This window comes from Watersipora subatra, chromosome 1 (genome assembly GCF_963576615.1).
Source record: "Watersipora subatra chromosome 1, tzWatSuba1.1, whole genome shotgun sequence".
Lineage (NCBI taxonomy): Eukaryota > Metazoa > Bryozoa > Gymnolaemata > Cheilostomatida > Watersiporidae > Watersipora > Watersipora subatra.
Genome location: NC_088708.1, coordinates 21,020,059 through 21,042,656, shown reverse-complemented (window position 1 = coordinate 21,042,656; position 22,598 = coordinate 21,020,059). Strand labels below are relative to the sequence as shown.

The window sequence follows — 22,598 nt, the reverse complement described above, 5'->3', positions numbered from 1 at the left end:
TCTATTCGATCAATTCTTACTTAGATAGCAAGGTGAGTGTGTGAAAGTTAGTTGCAAGACTATTGAATCATAAAACTAGAGTAGCAGCTGAGTCGTTTATATGAAAAAACACCACAATTACATTTGGACATTAACTAGTACAATCACAATACTAATTGAAGTTTTATTGTCAAAGCAGGGCCGTATTGTTCTATGAGGCAGCCTCTGCTGTGCAGAGGCAAAATTTCAGCTCCCATAACGGCCAAACAGTGATTTTCTTGTTGTTTAGTGTCGACAATGTTCGGACGAAAGGTGCGAACGTATCGTGCAGAGCCCGTTTTCAGAATATTACTAGTGGTTGCCAACCTAGCGAATCCATTTCGACAACATTGTTTACTGCTCAGACGTTTCGGTTTTGTCCGTTCTGGATTCACATATTTAATGATAATGTTGATGTGCTAGACGCTGTTGAACTGACGAAGAGTTTTGATTTTGACGACTACCATAAATTCTGGACTTTCAAAACATTTACTTCTACGTAAGATCAATATTTTGATAGTTATGGGAAGCCAATTACTTATGGGATTGTGTAAAATAATTCTTGGTTGGCTTTACTAGCTTTATTGCAGTTTTACAAAACATTTAGAAAATAGTCACTTGACTGATTACAATTTGCAAATGATGTTTGAAATGTTTTCTTTATTATTATATTTGTTATATCGACGCTGCGGGAAGCAGACGTGTTTAGAATTATCTTGAAACTTTCAAGAAAAAAAGAAATTTGCCGCAAGCTTTCTTCTTACTGCTCATATATCGAGTATGCCTGCTAGTTCTTCTACACTTTCTTTATGTGAAAACATCTACCTCATTGCATGGAATTCAACTCAGGATTTTCTGAGGCTGCATAAATGTAACAGCTGATTTAAACTTTTCGTAATTTTGTGTTTTTCTTTTTTTAATATCTGCTTGACAAGCTCTAGTCACGTATTATGTGTCTATAAATTGTTTGTTTAGTGAGCTATATTATTATCTATATTTGCATGGAAATATCTTTTGTATAGTTTTTATTTTATGCTCACTCGTTGAACCTGTTTATCCATGGGTAAGGGGGTAGTACCATTTGCACCAAACCTGATCACCCAAGGTGTGAGAAGAATCTCTAACTTTGTTAAATTTAAAATCAACCATCTTCAAATTTAAATAATCTTCAGGAAAGAACTCTGACATCAGGTTAAACTTTGAGTCACTCAGTGACTGGTGCTCTTGTTATAGATCTAGATAGCTCAAATTAGTTTCATTCTACCATTATTTTTTCTCAGCAGAATCGTAAACCTTCTAATATTCAATTTTAAATAATCTTTACTCTTTTATTTATAGATTAGCTGTTTAGAGTTTATTATCAAATCTTAATCAATAATCATAATATTTTGTTTCTTACCCCTGGCACAAGTTCACATACCACATGACATGTATTCAATAATTCATATGAAAGGTGATACACAGCATTCTTGATGATTTTTGAGAAATTTTTCTAGTATTATGCTTGCTTGTATAAGTTAGAATAATATAATTAAAACTGCTCTCAGATAAGGTTTCTTGTGTGTGTTCTGTAAATTTTTTTCGATATTCAAGAGGGCGTTGCACCCCTCCCAAACCCGCCCCGCTGGCCGCTCGGGTCTACAGCCCTCAAAAGTTGCCTAAGGGGCCCACTCAATATATTGGCAGAGGCATCCTGAAAATGAACAATACAGCCCTGTGTCAAAGATTCACATAAACTTTTGATACTAGCAATCCAATGTTTGAGTTTGTGTTGTTATTACTTGTTTCATTAATTCTGTCATCTCTACCTCCTTTTAGAGAAGTCATTAGACTATTGATGATAATGTCGAAAGATTAGGCACTATGAAGTAAAATGCACTGATACTATTAGAATAATCAATATTATTAATATAGTAATAATATAAAGCCAATGCACAATTTTGTTTACATTTCAAAACGTCATAGCTATCAATATCACAAAGTGCTGATATTTATATAGATTTTTAGAAAATCTGTCCTACGTAGTCATAATATTTTAAAAACATAATATTGGCCAATGTTGCATTTCTCTTTTTGCAGGAGGAGAGATATAAACATATAATCTTTTCCTTTCATTATTGCTATTTGTTGTATATAATAACACCCACACCCAGTACACTACAGCCACCATTGCAGTTATCCTATTTGACTGCTAATATTGCATTTCTCAACTATCAGTACCCTTTCTTTTTTCCAATAACACTTTGGTCGAGGGCTGTATGACAGTGGAATTTCTAGGTAACTATGAAACTAGATAACTAGATAAACTAGATAACTAGGTAACTAAGGTAACAAGTCAAAAAAGAGGAAAAAGCAATTTTCTGCAACTAATAAAGAAGGGCAGATAGACGAACTGGACAGACAGACTTCTGAAGAAGAAACAAGTGGAGTATTAAAATCCAATCAGCTGCCATACATCTTGTCCAAGAGCAAATCTCTTCACAAGAAAATAGATCATGCCGAAAGGACTAAAACTACCTATGACATTCTGGGTAAGCCTGAAAACCCACAGATAGCAATAAATTGTACTGCTGCCGGTTATGAGGTTTTCATACGTAGTTTCGTGGTTCACCTTTCATCTAACTATAAAGTGGAATCGATCAAGAAGAATATAGACCATTCTGGTCTAGTATAAACCACCACTTAAAGCAGCCACTAAATGCGAGCCCTATCTGACTATTTCTTTAAAAGTCATGGTGCTTTAGCTGTTTTCGATGCTACTACTTCTACTATAGCTAGAACATTAAATATACATATATTTGCATAATTCACATGTAGGTTGTAAGAGACAATATGCACACAAAATTTTTAACCCTTTGGCTGGGTTAAAGCCCCGCAAAAACACCCGAAAGTCGTGTAATTTATTTTTGAAAATTCAATAAAATCGGCATTTTACGAACATGCATAGCTCAAACTGGAATTTATTTCTGTGAACAAAATATTTTGTAAACAAACATTCATTTACATATCTACTACTACAAAAAAACTACAACCATGTACAATTGTCCCTGTATAAAATGCCTAGAAGCATTCCATTTGGTAGAGTCTAACGCTATAACGTAGCCAAACGAGCTACCATAACAATCGTTTTTCTCTGTATATTCTAAGTATGTTAAAAGTCCAAAAAGCTTACATCACTTTTATCATCCGAATTATTTTTATTTTGATCAGACAAAAAATATCACTAACGATCGCAGGATCAAATAAATTTTTATTTTATCGTTTTGAACGTCGAGCCGATGTTGACTGGTTTTTCCAACTTTTATTCTTTTCCAAGGAGGCACGATTTCTTTAGCTTTTAGCGCAAAGTAACGCCGCTCAGATAATTGTGTCATATCGTAATTCATCCACTAATATCTTGTTGATGATATCTGAAACTTACTAGCGTTCATATCCTTAGTTTAACGTTACTAGGCGACAGCTTTATGAACGTCTACCAAAGGCGACATAAATGTCGTTTTCCCAAGCAACCCATAAACAACATTTTTGTAGTTTCCCAAGCCAAAGGGTTAACAGGTGTTCTATTACTAACACACTGAGAAAATACTATCTCCTACCACTCTTAAACGAACCAAACCAATTACAAGGAACAAAGCTTGTTGCACAACGTTTTCATGAAAATTGCTCAAATTGTGGCAGCTTGTTACCCCAGATTATGCATGCTTTTTGGAACATCTCAGACTCAAATGTAAGAAAACAGCAAATGTGTGAAATTGGGTCATAAAGTCTGTTGAACTGATTAAGCAAAACTGATTAATGAAGTCAAGCTACTGTTTACCCTAGTTTTTATAATACAAACTAATAATAATTTTGGGAGTACATGAATTAGTAAAGCAAAAACCCAGCCAATAATAAATTATATACTGCTATTTCAACTATGGTGTTTAGTATTGATGATAAGTGATTAATAAACTAGCGGTGCCTAACTTGCATTTGACACTAACTGAACCGTAAACCTTGCAAGAATCTGACCACAATCAACATAATTTACTTGCAAACAACACACATCTGTTCACGACAATAGCTTGCTCAAAATATTTACTATTAGCGCAATCTTATCAAGCTTTGCGAGACACTGTTCTTTCGCATTCAGAAAAGCCACAGTTTTATGCAGTGGCTGAAGCTCTTGAACTCAAGCTCCAGTTGCTCCTTGGTTACATGTAGCTCCTCTCATTTGGATGGTGCTCAGTACATGGTGGTCATGATTTTTTTGCCCGTGGTCTGCATAAGTGCCTGCTCCATGCTAAAGTCTCTTCTAGTTTTCACTAGAAGATGGCATTTATATCTGATATATACAATAGACTCGGATAGGCGAACTCAAAACAGGGGCTAGCAAAATGCATTTTAGTGTCCTAAAAGCAACATCTTAATTACTCTTGGCCAATGTCCACTCTTTGATTTTTCCATCAGCTTTCCCAAGATGCCGTGCCCTGGTAAACAACACAGAACTGATTTTCTGTCTTTTTCCTGACCAACACTACTGGGAAAATCTAGGCACCTTTATCAGGCTAAATCAGGTCCTTGCTGAAAAGCTCTCACGGCTGTCATTTTGCCTGGGCTTCCTTCCATGGTTCACGCAAATAGAGAGACTGACGTTTGAGTTGGGACCCTTTTTTCATTGGAATGGAGTGTTCCACATTAAAGGTAGGACCCATGTCTCCCCAGCCTGTCGTGAAAGGCTGTGGTACGATGTTAACAGGCTTGTCAACCGTTTAGCTTATCTTGGTTATGAACAGTTTTTCCTCATTGTCCTGAACAAGTCATTGATATGGTCGGCACCTCTTTGTCTGGTACTTTTGCATTTCCAATGCTGAAACTAGAGATGGGCATTTTTTAATCCATTATTTTTTTTCGTTCATGTATGCAGGCAGTCTGTGGTGCTGGGTTGGAGTCTCAGAAGTTGGTCTGTGAAGTTCGAACACCTTTTGTTTCCTTCCAGTTTGAGCAGTTCAAGCTTGTAGCCACTAGTAGAACTTTCTATCAGGTTGATATACATATATGTGTAGCACAAAAATTCTAAATTCAAAGGTCATTTACTTCCAGTTTCCAGTGGTATATAAGTATACAAATATTAGCTACTCATCAAAACATGAAAATAATAAAATAAAAAAAAGCTATAAAGGAATATTTTAGTTGCACATTTATGAATCTTTTGGCTTTACAATAATTTTGTCAGCAAAATGCTTTTTTGCTAAAAATTCATGGATACCTTCGACTAAACTTTGATTAGTAGCAGTTTGTTTGTAAAAGCCTAATAGGGCTGAACGGCCTTTGGCTAAAAGCTACTAACAATGCAGGCTGGATGTAACACAATGGAGAATATATTCTAAGAATGTGTTTAAGAATTTGAATCAGCGAAGATGCAGGGATTGAATAAAGCCAGATTTTATACTCTCACAATCCTGCCAATTGTAGCACAGTTTAGCTTCACGGGTAACTATTATATGTACTGCTATCAGATTAGTGAGAATTGCAGCATTGAGATAAAAAACTAGAAGATTGATCAATTAAAACTATTTCATGTGTGAAAATGTTTGCTGCTTTGTCACATTCTTCTTCTGTAGAGGTAACATATCTCTTGCGTTCTTTGATACGTTTCACTTTTTGATGCAGAAAACACTAAAACTTTTTTGTTATCATCATGGGAATCCAATTGCCCGATTGTAAACTCATGTACTCTGAAAGCAAACACTTTATAAAAACTGTTAAGTAAATTGTTGAAGTCGATTAAATACAAATGCTAGAAGTTAAAAAAGGAAGTCAAATTGAGGAGACAGTAGAGGACGGAGAAGCTATAGATACTTTAAAAACACTGATGTTTGCTGTTATAATATACCATAAAACTATACGTTCTATCTTTAGCACCTCTCATAATAGTAGTGATCAAATAGAAGTGGCATTTAAATAGAGGTTAGAGTGGTAGCTTTCAAACAACTTGTCAGAATTTTGAAAAGATAACTTTATCCCTTTCACAGAAAAAACGATTGTTGCTTATATTTTGCACCCTCTTTTGGTCAGAGCGACGTTAAACCTTTCAGATGCAATAAATCGGCTAACTTACCTCAAACTTGTCAAAGATTTTTAAATAATAATGCATGTGGAAGCCGAGAAATATTTCTAGCAGTTGGTATCTATTACTTTCATTTAACTTGCAACGATATTTTATCCTGCCCTGCTTTGCAATTTGTTAGAGCTTCCAAATTGTCATTTTATTCTAAATTAGTAAACATATTTTTATTTTATAACTGCTGTTATTTTTAACAATATTGCAAAAAATGTAATTGCAGTCATTCATGTGTTTGCTACAGTGTTATCAAAGCTTGCGTTTTATGATTAATGGAAGAGGAAGTATGCGTTGATCCATTGTAAGCCATGATAAGATAATCGCAAGAATGTCATCTAGTAATATTAACTTATGAACACATCTCAAAGTTTGTTTGTCTGTTTGTCATTTTCTGACTGTTGCCTTTTTGTTTAGCCATAGCAATAAAATTTTAGCAACGCCAAATCACTTCCATCCTGATTTGGAACTCATGACATTCAAATCAAAAGCACAATAGCAAGTGCTTAACCAGAAGCCGACACTGTATAAATAAATAACTGCTCATTCTATGAATCCTTTAGAATTTAATATGTTGTTGTAGTTGCAAATCAAGTGAGAATTACTAAGGATATAAAAACTTTCACGATTAATCTTAATCACAATGAGAGACATTCAATCACAACAAAAGAGCTTGTAGCAATCACTTGCCGAGAATTTGCGGCAACTTCAAGTAATGGTTCATGTCCATATTTTCCACAGATAACGTTGATAATCAATCCACTTAGAGGTAAGTACTACTTTTGGTTTTACTCAACAAATTTTTCTTAGAAAAAAATACTTTCATATTGAAACAACTTGTGGAACAAAACTGACTGTGTTAAGTCTGACAAATTCATGAAATTAAATATACGTAGAGGGAAAGAAAGAGAAAGAGAGTGAGACAAAAAGTAAAATTGAAGAGTTTAAAATACGGAAAATAGACAAAATTGAATTAGATGTGTAACCATTCTAAAAAACAATCGATAAAAACCTTCATTGAGTGATATCAATAAAACAAAAAAGTTGCCTGATCAAATGGTATAAAGACATTGAAATAGAGATGAGAGGCAAAACAGAAATTAGGAAACCCTGTCTAAACTTGTATAAACTACAGTAACTGACATAAACAACGGATATGTATCATTTGTTTGTAGCCTTTTTTTGAATAATAAAGTCAGAAATGACTACCGAGATATTGCTGTTCTCTGTCATTATAATATCAAAAGTAACAGTTGAGTATTGTACTCTGTATTCATCTACATATTGGTACCAATAAAAAAAATAAAAAAAGGAAAATGCACCAATAATATGGCAAAGCGCAGCAACCAGGGCGAGCTGGCAGTTTCTATGTGCACCACCAGCACAGCCGAGTCAAGTCTTTCTATCACCGGATGAGACTCGGCCATTAGTAAGCCGACTTGATAGGCTGAGGAGAATAGAGAAGAGATTGCAGGGTATGATAGATTATGGGTGGAGCCTATCGCAAGGAAATTGATATATAATGAGCTTGCCAACATCTTTTCAGCAGAGTATTGAACACAATTATATCTGCGGGTTTGTTCATTTGTTTTTTGCATTGTACTACCTGTATACATAAATACTTGTTGTGAAACATATATGTTCTGGTGATTAAACTCTCTGCATGTTCATTTGCTTTGCTGTCTCGTAGAGTGTAAATTTCCAGACCAAATTCTTCACAATGATAGTATTAAGGATCACAGCTCCACAAGACTGTGTCTAGGAATGAAATTCATCAGTTGACGCCTGGCAGGCTGTGTTGCTGGAGCCAGCATCACCAAAACAAGCAGTTGCTGAGCACTTGCTCCAGTGGTCTGTGAGGAGGAGTTTCTCTGATCTAAGTTGGATTTAAATGTTTCCAAATTACACTGCCTACTGAATTTGGCAGGCTCTCCCACCGAGAGAAAATATGGTTAAGGTGCAGATCGATGGTCAAAAGTCCTTGAAACACTGGTGTTAGTACCCTGGGCTCAGACCTCGAGCTACTATTTCAAGACACCTCAATACTTGGATCTAAGGGTATTGAGTACATCATCAGCTGGCTCTATTAAGTAGCGAAGTTGTCTAGTAAGTAGCGAAGTCGATGCTTAGACAGATGGCACTGAGTTGCTGCATGCCTGAGATAATTTGAAACAGAGGCGAAAATCTGTGAATAAGCCATTTGCATAGAAACCATCTTTAATGTGCTTCAAATCCTGGTTTGGTCTATCCCATAGGCAGGCTCACTGCAAGCTGAGCACCCATGAGCAACCCACAGCCACTACTTTCCAGAAACACGTCTGCCAAAGAGAACAGATGGTTTAAGCACACTACTGTGACCTGCCAGCCCTGTGCAAATCTTGCAAAGGCACCTTCTAAGCTGACTTGCCCAGCATTGATGAAATAATTTTAAAAAAGGGGAAAGGTAGGGTTGTAGATAAACGATTGTTTTCGGCTATTGTTGAAGTCGTAAAACCCCGAGATGTTGATGGAATAAATGCGGCTATAAATATTTATGACGAATACTCGCGGCGCGGAGGTACTTATGATGACTTTGTTAGTAAAAGGTTTCTTACGCGAGAAGAAATTGATAGCTATCTCACCTCTTCTATAGATAGTGTACCTAATCCTCCCGTTAACACGCCTGGTGTAGACACGCACACGCAAAATACAATTGGTGTAAAACTATCCAAGCTGGATATATACTCTGGTATAGATCATTCCAAGTTTGTTCTAATGGATAACGGTGGCCTCGCGGTAAAAACGAGCAAAGGCTCGCAAATGTTGACTTATGTGCGTAACCCTGAGCTTTTTGTCAAGAATCCAAAGATCCCAACCGTGGAATATCAAGGACTTTTTGGCTTGAACAAAGATGAATACACGAAAAGAGTAGAAAAAGCCAATGCTAGAACCATCGCTCCGGTGGATGAAGAAGTGGATGCGGATCAAGGCAATTTGACTGACTTCAAGTCATGGCTATCTAAACAGGGAGATACGGTGAAAGACCGAGCAAAAAATTTCATCGATCGGCTCAAAAGTAACAGAAAAACATCAGAGTTTAATTATCGCGAAGAACTTGAAATGAGTGATATAGAGGGAAGGTTACCGGAACGAGAGTTAGTAGCTATTGATCAGAGATTTCAAACTATAGAAGGACAAATATCAGTGGCTGTATCAAAAGCTGCGAACCTGACAGAGCAGATACAACAACTCGATGCTAAAGAGGACAAATCTCCTAATGAACTCGCAAAGTTGCAACAACTAAAAGAAGAGTTGGATGCGCAAAACGGTTTAATCAGTGATCTAAAAGGAGACCTTTCGGATAATACAGCAAAGATGCGAAAGCAGCGCAACCTAATTTTAGGCATTGGTGGTGGGTTAGCCGCTGGAGGAATTTTAACGGCCATATTCGAAGCGGTAGCGAATGCATTGGGATCTGATGCGGTAAAAGATCTTATTCCTAAATCTACCGATCCGAAGGATATTATCGAAAGCGGCATTGGCAAAATTATCAAGAAAAATCTGGAAGACTTGGCCGCGTACTTTCATGACAGATATCTAAACACTTCCGGCGCAGTACAAGCATTTTGGCACATGATGGAAAATGCTGTAGATTATCTCGAAAGCAACTTGTGGATAATCATCGCCGCGGCATTAACTTTGTTAGCGTATGAAATAAATAAGCACAGATAAATCTTTTATGACGCCATAAAAGATTGTTGAAGTTTGCGAAGATTGCAAATATTGCGAAGATTGTTACGAGGAATTGCAAAGTTTGCGAAGATTGCAAAGATTGCAAAAATTACAAAAATTGTTACCTTATTGGATTAGCGCAAAACCTCCTACACCCGCAGCCGTGGCAGCGCCTACAAAAACTCGCTCATATTTTTTTTGTTCAGAGCTAGGGGTGTAATCTAAAGAAGACGCTTTTAAATCAGGGTGAGGTAGTGTAGGCTTTTCACCGTAGAGCTTTTCATAAGTATCAAAGGCCGAATTTACCGAGTATATTTCATCGGTAGCCTCCTGCTTTCGAGCATTTTGCTCGTTTAGCCAATCTTGGTTTTTGGCTCGTTTGATGTTGTAATCCGCTTGTTCAGCGTTTAGCTTTTCTAGCGCCGCATTATGTCTCTTGGCTTCTTCCTGAGCTCCATTTTTATCAATCTTTGAAAAAAGATAATTTCCACCGGCGAACGCTAAAGAGTTTACGACGGCTCCCACTACCATAATCGCGATACTAGCCATTTATTATATCTCATAAAATACTATAAGCTCTTTTATATTAGGACTGAATATGAGACAGGACACAATTCCCTCTACTCGAAGATTGATCGCGTGAAGTTTATTAGTTAACAACCCGGAATACGTTCCTACAACCTCGGAATCGTCATTTAAAAATTGTATATTCAATTCCACTCCGGGTGTGTATGGCCGGTAGAGAATAATATCCTTAATAGTTCCACCTCGAGGAATAACTGGCATAAACAAGGATTTACCATCATAAAGCCTCGCCCGATCTAGCTTGACTTGATGCACATTTACAGATTTTGATTTACTGCCATAAATTTATTCTACGATAACTCGAGCTCCGCAATAAATTTTCCGGGATAAGCGTTACCTCGTTCATCCGAGATTGACACGTTTAAGCTGTTGAGCTCGCCAATGAGCATGGATTTGTAATTATTAGTAGGATGGTGTTGTATTATTTCTCCCACATCAGTTCTGCCTATGGGAATAATCGAAAGGAGATTTGATCGTTTACCGTTCCATAAATTTTTAGACGTGTCTATTCCATCGATGTATAAATACAAACACAATGGGGTCAGATATAAATATTCATTTTCTATCAGTTTGGCTAGTCCACCCGTAATCGTCGCGTCAGTACTAACCTTTAAAGTGTTTTGATGAACTTTAAATGAGCCTGGTAATTTGGAAAGGAGCTGCTCGTACGTGTAATACCCCGGCTGAATAGTAGTCGTTCTACCGTTGTACGTGTAACTGGTCACCTCGGTCAAATTGTAAAAAGATAAATATAACGTAATTGTCTTAAGGCTAATACCGGTTGCCTTCACGGATCGATCGAGCTCAATGCGACCGGTTTTGTTTATTGTCAAAGAGGTCATTTATTAATAAATGACTAGACAACTATCTAGCGGTTATCCCATAGATTTTTACAACTTAACTGTCGTCGTAGCGATAGACGAACATAACAAAATATCGTATAGCTTTGTCAAAAAGTTTGTCGATATCTCACCAGCACCGGTAGTGGTTAAAAGCTTTGATGATGTCAATCGATGGTATGATGACCCCATGTTATATTATTTTCAGCAATATAAGTTTGCCTTATACTGCGCGACTGCTTTGTGCGGTGTCAGTAAAGATCAGTTGACACGAGGTCTACCTCTTACAAAAGCTATTTTAAACTTTCACGTTATGTACCAAACTAAAAAGATGTTGGCGCAAATGGAGATTAGAAATCCCGGAGATCGAGATTTTGATCCGTACAACAATCCTTACAACAAAACCGAGTACTGCAAATTGCTCAATGAGTTTAGAGTAACCGCTAAAGATATTCCTGAGATTGATCAACCAGCCGGAGGTCTCGGATTTATCATACAAGACGGTGGTAGTAAAGTAGGTTCTCTACAAAAACAGATGGCTGATCTAGGCAGGCATCACAAACCGTATCCAAAATATCCATCAAGCAGTAAAGATAAGACGGATATGGATGTGCATCGGAGTGGTGCCAATGGTTGGGGTACTTATTACCAATTTCCGGAGTGGAATTCGAGTGTGGGTACTAAAATGGTTTCTGTAACTCAAGACCCATTTGACTACAAAAGGGTAGTGCCCGACCATATTAAGTCATTCACATCCCCCGGAATAGTTAGACTTAATGATAGTATTAGAGCTTACGTCTACTGTTTACTGGGAGCTCAGGTGCAAGCTAGACAAGCGGGTTCCTTCCTCGAGTCTCAACAAGAATTTTTAGTTCTGGCCAATGACTTGATCATGAAAAAGCAATCTCTCCAAGATTCTATATCAAACTTTGAGGACGCCCTCACTAAAACTCGCGGGCAAACAAATTATGTTATAGCCAAAGGTCTGTACATGATACCGTCAGACTTGAACTTGAACGCTTTAGGACAAAGCGTAAAAGGATTTAACGATAAAATTAAAATAGCCCAAGCGTTTGATAGCGTAGGAATAAAACCTCCACCACCGAAACCAAAACCCACACCGCTAAAGCCTTCACCAAAACCCAAACCCGCGCAACAGCCAAAACCTGCGCAACCTGCACCACAACCTGTGCCACTACAACAGCCACCGAAACCCAAACCTGCACCACTAAAGCAGCCTCCAGCACCGACACTAAAATCAACTCCTTCTGTAAAGCCATCTATATTTCCTACAGAATTATTTTCACCAAAACCTGCCCCTTCTGTAAAGCCATCAACAGAATTGTCACCGTCCGAGGGCAACGTTCACGAAGGAAATAAATTGTTAATTGGCAGCACTATAGTCATTGCGGGTATAGCTTATTCCATGATGTAATTTTATACGACCGTATAAAATTATGACAATGCGGCTTGTAGAGCCGCCTTTTTCATCGTTTTGTACCCGGGTATATCTTTTGCCTTGGCCAGCTTTTTGAGTTCGGGTAAGTTAGCGCACAGTTCTGGTGGCATTCTATTCTCATACCTAGGTATGGGTCTACCTCGAACTGTATATCTTTCCGTTGACTCTTTATATTCGTCATACACAGGGGGTCGGACGAGATCAAACAACTCCATCGCATTGATCCATCTTTGACTCAAACTTTCTTTTGGTTTCCTATTCAAGAAGCGCGGCATTGTTAATGTCATTTATTCTATAATGTCCGTGTGCCAAGCTATTTATTGAATCTAGGTAATAGCGTTTGTCGTCAAAGGCCGACAGAGTCTTTTTTCTAAAAGTCCAGTTCTGGATCTCATGCAGTCGTGATCGGAGAGTTGTCATTTCCACTTCCGCAGCAGGATTTCCGGTATTCAGACACCGCTTGTACGTATCAAAGCTTAGATTTTTAGTTACACATTTTTTCACACCTTTGCACTTACTCACACCTTTGTTTCGTTTCTTAATTTCGTTTATCAGACACTTACAGTTGTTAGAGTCTTTGCAGGAACATTTTATTCCTTTACTAGGTTTACTCTTTTTATTGGGTATGAGGTTTGCCTCAACAGATTTATCGAGACCCCAAGGTTGATACTTTATGCAGTATGACTTAGCCCTAAGAGCCACAAGCTCTGCAATTGGTTGTCCACCACCTTCATCCTTGGGCAGACCTATCACTTTCTTGTTTTTCTCGCTGTAGCACGGGTGAACTTTAGGGTAGTTGCTCGTATCATACTTTTCGAGCGGCATTTCCTTATAAAAATCTTTTGTCTCGATTAATAACACTAAGCTGTCCGTGTCAGTGTACATCATTCTAGCATCGGGGTATCGCCGTCGTATGTCATCGTAAAAGAATTTGTACATGAGCAGTTTGGACAGATCTAAAATGGCCTGACCGACGTAAATAGGTTTGTTTAGGGCCACTGTAGATTTGCTCATGAGAATGGCCGCCAAGTTGTCATTAAACTCTTTCTTACACTTGAATCGCGGCTTATTTATGAGCTTTTGTTTGCGATTCATTTTAGTAGTCAACTCTACATCTATCCGTTTGCGAACATTCTCCATCGATTTCCCGAATACCGCATTGTTCATGAGCTTGAAAAAATCTTTCTCAAAATCAGTCTTAGCTTGCTTTCGAAGATCGGTGTTTAGTCAAATGTACGGCTCCATCCATTCACTTTCTTTAAACTTGAGAACTCGGTGTACTTTAGTCAAATGCAGACCCTTTTTCAAATAATACTTTAAGATACTGTGATGTATGACGTACTTGCGCTTATCTCGAAGGTTTGGCACCAGCTTAGGAACTTTTGCATAGCACGGCTCTCCAAGCTTGTCAAGCTCTCCCACATCGCGCATATACTCTGACCACTGATCAGGTTTCATTGATTCGGGTGCCAGGGGATAATCATTGTGTTCGTCGTGGAGCTTGTTTGGATATTCTAGATCTACCTCCGCCATGTAGCCCTCATCATCATTAATGTCTGGCAGCCCTTTCAATTTCACCCATTCGAAACCAACAGTCGGTAGCTTTTGCAACATGGCCCACCCGTACAGGTTATTCTCATCCAAGTACATCAGGTAGGTAGCTGGTTTCATTTTATCATACCCCTCCACATAAGGATTGTTGGCCTTGGCGTATCGCAAGCCTCCGCATGTAGACACACCACCTCTTATACCACTCTCTACAAAATTGTACATGTCTACATCACTGATGAGCTCTAGTTCTTGTTTTGTTATTTTAAGCAATGCATCCCATGACAATGAGGGTGCTGAGATGTAGTGACACGGATCGAGACCATATACATCCATGGCTGTCGATCTATGGCTCTCAAAAACATCAGTCAAAAGCAAGACATCCGTGTTAAGATAGAGATCGTGATAATCACCCAAAGTCTCACTCCCCAGCTCCTTCCACACTTTTTGAGCATGCCGATAGTCCTCATCACTTATACCGGCATAATTGTCAAGCGATGAACTAAAGTACTTTTTATCCGGGAGTCGTCGTTCTTTAAACCGCTCGTGAGAATCCATGTACTCGTACGGATATACACCCTTCCTGGAAAGTAGCCCGGCATGCTCTGGATACTCTCGTTTCAGGTGCGGTAGATCATCTAGGCCTTCCACCAATGTAGCCAATGAGCTATTGAGGTGCTGGAGGCTGTCCATAAACTTAAAGCGACCTATTCTCATTGACATGTACTTTTCATCCGTGTTCGCTATAACTTCGATGCCCTTGTACCCCTCGTAAGCCTTGACAATTAAATGAGAGTCATACCCCTTGAGGTTGTGAAATATCACGTTAATCTTTTTTGTCTGTCTGTGCTTGAGATTGCAGCTATTGTGCGCGGGGCCTCTGTACGACCCAGAGACATGATCATGATCTCTAACTAGATAATCTTCTTCCGTAGCCTCGCGCCCACACATGTAGCACTCTGTCGCAGTTTTAAATTCTCGCTCTTGCTCCGGAGTGATTATTATTTTCGCGATTGGAATGCTATCTACCAACTCTTCTATTCTATCCAGCTCTGCAAAGTATCTCTCCATGCAATCCTCACCCCTGTAAGTCTCAAACCTCAATGACTTTCCTAAGCTGTTCACCAGGTTTACGCCGTAGCCACACGCTGTATGGACTTTGGTATTTTTGTCTATAATAGACTCAAAGTCCGCGTAGACGGTGTAAGGCGCCTTTTCCATATTTTTAATGTTCTTAAACTTCATGACCGAGCCAGGTTCAGGCATCTTGATGACGCAAGTACCATTGTGAGCGGCTAGGCACTCTTTGATGTGGTCCTTAAATGTTCTCTCACACGTTGAGTGGTGGAGGCATCGTAGGCAGGTATACTTAGACTCTTTGTGCTCTGTCTGGGCATATGTTAGCGCTGACATACTCTTGATCCACATGTAGTGATTTTTATAAAGAATTAAATTCACCTCTGGGAGACCTTTTGCACTATCTGTATACAACCGGTCATCCATGTGAACAATCTCCATTCCACCATCTTTCCACTCAAACACATTAATCACAAGTTTGTTCTTGTTAGCAAACTTTTGAATCTGGTTTATGGTGACCGGGTACTTTAACATTTTGGTATTCAAGCTGTTTTGATATGGCGTGTAATTTGATAACCTGTCTACGTGATCTGATGATGGGTATAGGCATGAGAGTATCGCCCACAAGAAGCACTTGTTATCATCCAAAGCCTCTGGATCTATTTCTTTTATTTTTTTAACTAACGCTGATTTCTCGGTTTTGGTAGTAAAAGGAATGTCCATAGATTTTGCAATCCGTTTTATCACTGCCATTGTTTTGGCACCTCCATTGTTGACGTTTATGATGGCATTTTTGTTCGCTAAAGCTTTAGGGGTTGGTTTGTACGTTCCACCTCTTGGAGGTTTCCACCGATAAATTTCCAAATAAAATCTAGATACTCGCTCCAAAATCCACTCCGAACCGTTGTTCGTAAATTCATCAATTTTTCTGATTATATTCGCTAGCTGTCTGTTTAATTCTTCATCCAGATTGGTTGATGCTAGGATTGGTACGGCGCCTTCTCTAGGGGTACCCCAGAATCGAGTGATTATAGTACCACGCTCCAGATGGGAAAATGCAACTTCAGCACTTACACGAAGTTTTTTAGTTCGGTTAAACGCATCATTAATCCTACCTATAATGACGGGTTTGGCGTGATTCCATACAAAGTCTATGTTGGCTGATTGATAACTGGATACATCTATAGTAGATTTGTTGGTGACCTCATCTATAAAAGTGGTTCTTATCTCCACCCGTGGCGCTCTGTCAACACCTCTCAATGCGCCCACCAAGTCCGCTTTTTTCACACGCGGCCCAACTGTTATATCTCTGGCTCGAGCTAAAGATTTTAGATCTTTCATACTCAAGTCATCCACTGTAAGACGTTTCTTGCCATCGACAATATCCTTTAACTCGGCTTTTCTCAGCTTCGCTGTATTCCCAAACCCCATACGCTTCGCCTCCTCCCTCATCTGACTGGAGGTAGAGTCTCCGTACAGATTTCTCACATTGCGGAGGGCATCATCCGGGTGTGGCTTTTTGTAAGTACCGTCTACCACTATTGGTATACCCTTACTAGTTTTACCAATCACTTTGGATCGATCGCCAGCACGATACGCGAGCTCCGCTTTGCTCATTTTGCTGTATCCCTTTACACCGCTTCGCTTGGCATCCTGTCGAAGCCAGCTCGTATTCCCCTCTCCATAGAGGTTTTTAATGTCAGACACTGCCTCAGGTGGTGCCCGCTTTCTAACTCTCTCCATTTTATTTATTATACAAAATTCTTTAAACCTAAATCGATTGATGTAGGTTTAAAGAATTTTGTATAATAAATAGGTGCAAAAAGCAAGCGTGACCAGCATCAAAAGGTCCTGCAGTCGCGTGCTCTTTGGCAGCCGTACCTTCTCTCCGTACAAATTTCTCACATTCTCCATTTTTTTAAAATCCCAAGGATTTTAAAAACTTTCTAAATTTCTAGGACAAAAATTGTCAGGGCGAAAAATCTGGTCCAGAACCCCCATATTACATACTACTCTGGTAGCTCACTAGCGCAACATAAAGTTCAAGCAGCTCTCGGTTTCTAGGGATAGATGCCTTTTATCCTGAACAGATAAACATGGTCAGCTCGTGGTCAGTAAGGTCAAAGTAGTGTGTGGAATGGTGGGGTCAGTTGCCAGTTGGTGCCAAGTGATTATCAGAAATTGTGGCTTGTGATTTCTGATTGTGCCAAGTGATCAAAGTTTGCCTGGATAGGCTGCCACTGGCCACAAGTTTGAATCAGCCTAAGCCAAAAAGAAATATAGTCACACGGTGTCTCAGCTTCATAGACACACTCCTCCACCTCTAAATCGACACTGCAGTTGTCACCTACACGAGGGCAAAGGGTAATCAAATTGATAATGAAGCAGCCCTTTCCCACTTGAGAACTTTATTCAAGGGTGCAAAAAGCAAGATGAAGTAGTGCCTATAGTCATCTCGAAGACCTCTATACAACAACTTGTATTGACTGCACACAGATAAAACAGGCAAAAAGACTTGCATGGTTGCTGGTACATTACGGTCAGCACCTGCGATGGAGATGTGGGTGAAACATTTGAGGAGGAACATTTCATTCCACTAAAAGAGGGAATTTGTCTTATCTACCAGTTTCATCAATTGAGCCTAAAGGAAGAAGCAGAAGCCAAGCGCTAACCCTTTCGCGGGTGGATTTGTGGAATGCCACAGGTGAATTATTTTGCTAAAAAATGCGAAATTTTGCTACACATGCATAAACCATATTACCGGAAAACCATATTATTAAATAATTTCACATTCTACGTGTAATATATGCATACCACTTACATATAAGATCTAACAAAAAATTTGAGTTGCATAGTTCACAGAATTTACTGGTGGTAGGCTTTGAAATTGGTGCCTTTGCATAAACCAGCATCACAGTCTTTGCACCATGTTCTGATGCGTGTTCCTTTGAAGCCTTGGTCACAGCTTTGTGCACAAACTTGGCACTTTTTATGTTTATTGTCAGGTATTTGCTCCATAAAATGTCTTTCAGTTGGTCTAGCTTTGACAGGACCAAGGCTAGACCAGTTGGTCTAGCTTAGGACGACCAACTTTCTTTCTTGGCTTTTGGTATCCAGCGATGAAACCCTCAACAATTTTCATCGTTAACTTAGAGAGCAAAATACATTTTGCTGTGCGATTGGGGTTCGTTATGTAACATATATAATCTGTTGAGTCTAGGCCACCCATCCCCTTGTTGTAATCAACTAACACTTCGAGAATATTCCGAACAGTGTTGTCATACTTTGTAACCTCCACAGCCTTAGCTGTTGAGTAAGTAGTCAATAGCCTTACAGGTTTTCTATCAAGCCAATTTATTGCCAAAAGATTTTTCTTCTTGCATGTGATAAGCTCACCCTTCGAACTAAACTTGGTCTTCATTTCAGGTGGCAAGTTACAATGACTAGCCTGAACGGTATCAGTTACATATGTATCTTTAAGAGAAATTTATTCACAGAAACCTACACAAGTATAGTAATTGTCTACTAGAACGTGGTGATACTTTTCAACATGAGGCTGCACCAGTTTGTCACACACATGATATGGCTGGCCATGACTGCTTGTTCGAGGCGCTTTTGTAAAGTAAAACATTTGATGGCAGTAACCTATGCTAGAGTCACAGAGACTATACTTCTTCGGACCCCACCGGTGGTGTTTCTTTATTTAAATGTATTGTAGTAAAGAGTGCCGTCCTTTGAACCCAACAATTGACTAGTCAATTGACACTGTTTGTTGTAATTTATATTCTCAAGCCCATTGTTGTACAGTAATGATCCAGAACCGATCGAAATTTGTATGTTTGATTATAGCCCTCTGAACCTTGTACTATTATAACCCTCTAACCTCTGTACTATTATCACTGGCATGTAACAAGTGAAGAATCAGTTTGAAAGTATCTTGCTTGAACACATGTAAAAACATTGGGCTATCTTGGAAATAATCTGTTGTGTTCTAGTATTCTTTGATGTTGTGTTTTTGTAGTAAACCCTTATTGATTACAGTACAAATTAAAGCTTGCATTTGTACTATGTCAACATCTTTTCAAAGCCTAAACATGGATTTGGGAGGTAGTTTTGGATTCTTGCTATTATACCACAGCTTGCAATTGGTGGTTTTAACCACCAAAAGCTTCCATAAAGATTGGCCATTGATCACATTTGGCGAAATTTTTTCTTTGAAGTTGTCTAACGGGGAGCCCTCAGACAGTGTAAACTCTGGACCTGACTGACATACAAAATCATACAACCCTGGGTGTTCATCACGCTGCAAATTCGTTATTTTCCTTCAACCAACAGCATTAGCACCACCTGCAGGTGAACTTGGATGGGAATCGGGACATACATTGAGATCAGTGTCAGAAGTTTCACTTCCTGACTCTGAAGATTCAAAGTCATTTGGGTCTAAATTGCTACAATCATCCTTTAGCATCGGAATCATCTAACAATGAACTTACAATCTCTTCAGTGCATCTTAGACTTATTCTTTTACGTTTTTGTGTGGTGAAATTTGATGTAGTTTTATTACTTTCATTTCTACTGGAGGTCGCCATATGCAAATAAATCTGAAAAAAATCATTCAAAGCGTACGTAGGTAGCGATCGTAGTTTTTCACCTTGTTAGCAATATAACAAAACCAAACTAGACTATAAACAAGCGCTAATATGTTGTGAATTGGAATTGGAAGATAGTTATTTCTTACAAACACTTGGTGCGACAGAGCTTCCGATTTAAAAAGACGCTACCGAAAACGACATTTTGCAAGTTCTCCTTGCGAAAAAAATGATCGCCGGCGACATTAGTGTTGCTCTACCTGTAAAAGGGTTAAATCCAAAAGCTGCTGAGTAAGGAAATCATTGAGCCAGCTGGTGGAGCTTGAAGCTTTTTGATGATACTCGTCAAAAAGGAGAATAGCAAGTTGGGTTTTTGTGTTGATTATCGACAACTACTGAAAATGCTGTCACTGATAAGAATGGTCACTATTTTCTTCGAATTGAAAAAAGTATTGATGTGTTGTTTTAAAGCAGGTACTTCAGCACACCAAACCTAATCAGGGGCTACTGATAAAGGGCTACTGGTAAGGAGCTACTGGTAAGGGGTCGATGAACATGAGAAGTCGGCATTTGCTACTCATTTTAAAACTGGAAAGTGGAACATCTTGCTTTTTAATCTCACTTGCTGAGCTAACCATCTTCTAGAGGTTGATGCAGTGAGTACTGCATGGCTTGCATAGGAAGATGATATCATTCTACTTAAATGACATCATGGTCACTGTCTTCAACTTTGATTCCGACTTTCAACAATTAGAGTATGTGCTTCAGCAGCTTAAAGGAGCTGAATTAAAACTGAAGCCCAACAAGTGTGAACTCCTTCAGTCATGAGTTCGGTACTTAGGCCATGTAGTCAGTTTGAAAAGAGTGGCTACTGACCAGAATATGACCCAGGTGGTCTATTAATAGATGACCCCTAAAGAACTATGTGAGCTGCAAGGCATCCTGGGAACGGTATGATGCTAGCAACGGCATATTCCAAATTTCATCACCATAGCATTGGTTCTAAACCCACGGAGAAGCAAAAAAGCAAAATATATGTAGAATAAGACTGAGCAGAGAGAGTCTTTGAAAAGCTGAAAGAGCATATGTTCTCTGTTTCCGTACTGGGCTACTCAAATCCGTCCGATTGTATGTCCTTGATAGGAATTCCAGCTACTGCAGAGTAGTTGCAATGCTTTTCCAAGTACACGAGGAGACCAAGATGACCAAAGTTTTTTCCAGCAAGATGCTGGGGCCTGCTGAGTAAAACTACTGCATGACCCAAAAAGAGCTGGTCACCGAGATAAAAGCTGCAAAGCACTTCCCGCCCTACTTGTTTGGCAAATCATCCCGTTCCATATGCATTGGCCAAGTTTTTTTGCAGTGACTGTGTTGATAAAATGAGCCCTCTAAGCAGGAGACTAGATGCTCGAAGATCTCAGCCCAGTTTCACTATACAAACACAGGGCTCGTTTTCATCAGGGGAGCACTGATAGGCTTTACCTAGCAGACCTTCAAAGACTGTCGGCATTGTGAGCTCATTGAGCTAGGAGGCAGAAAACCGACTCTCAGTGAGCTTGCCATAAAACAGCAGCACCTTTCAAAAGGACTCAAGAGAAAAAATGTCTACCATGGCAGAAATTTCTAGGATCAGGCAAAATACAGTCATTCATATGAGCCTGTTAGCTGCCACGGCAGTCAAAGAAGCCAGACCAAGACTAATTGAGGTCACCTTTAGATTTGGTGGCTCTGTTAAAGACCCAAGAGACAACAAAAGGAAACTGCCTCAGAAGTAAGCCTCCTACCAGAGAATGGTGGACTCCATGTACCATGATGTTGAACAAGCCAAAGAGCTTACTCACGAGCAGCTAGAGCTAGAAGGCCAAAAGCTCCGATAGCTGTGTAAACTTTGTCGGTTCTGCAGGCTACTTCTGTTAGGATACTGGAGTCTCAGATTTTCCCTCATGATCCCCACAATGGTGCTCAGCCTGTTCGCTAACTATAACAAAGATAACCATTTAGCAGACTTACACTCTTGTTTGCCCTGGGGAGTACAACAATCAATCAACTGCAACTGACTTGGTTTTGGTCAGAGATGACAGTCACAGTGAGAAGACTGATGAAAAGCTATGAACTCGGTTAGACAGCAAAACACAGTAGTACTAAGACAACTGATAGTGGGTATATACTCTATGTCAAGGGTGCTTAGCAGAAGGTAGCCTTGAACCTGGTAGAACGAATGCCAGCAACTTCTAAAGAGAACAAATAGATCCTGGTTTTCACAAACCACATCACAAGTTAGCCGGACATCCTTCTAAAAACCACAACTCCGGTGGTGGCATGTTTTTGAGATTGAACTTACCAGTGCCGATTGGCAACTTGCCAAGAGGTGCAGTTAAAGAGTCAACTAGCGATTGAGCTGAACCGACTTTAGCAGATGAAAAAACTTACACTCCGCCTTACTACCCCTAAACCGGAGGTGTTGTCAAACGCAACAACAGGTAGCTTAATTACTCTCTGCAAGCACTACTGCTGATTCACAGTCGAGAAGATTGGGGCGGGATGGAGAGACGACCAACTTTTTAATGCTCAAACTGGAGTTGTCATTACCCGACTAGCTGGAGATCAGTCTGCCAGTCACCAAGGCTCAACCCTTCCACAATTACATGATAAAAATGCTGAAGAGGCTGAAA

At 39.3% G+C, this 22,598-nt stretch overlaps 1 protein-coding gene across 1 annotated transcript in view; it reads left to right on the top strand.

The window, feature by feature from the left end:
- Positions 1-402: 402 nt before the first annotated feature.
- The window catches only part of LOC137410460 (uncharacterized), a 60,827-nt gene continuing 38,631 nt past the window's right edge, over positions 403-22,598 (top strand). Inside the window, exon 1 of the mRNA XM_068095876.1 lies at positions 403-517. The gene's annotated coding sequence lies outside the window, so the exon portion shown is untranslated. The remainder of the gene's footprint in view (positions 518-22,598) is intronic.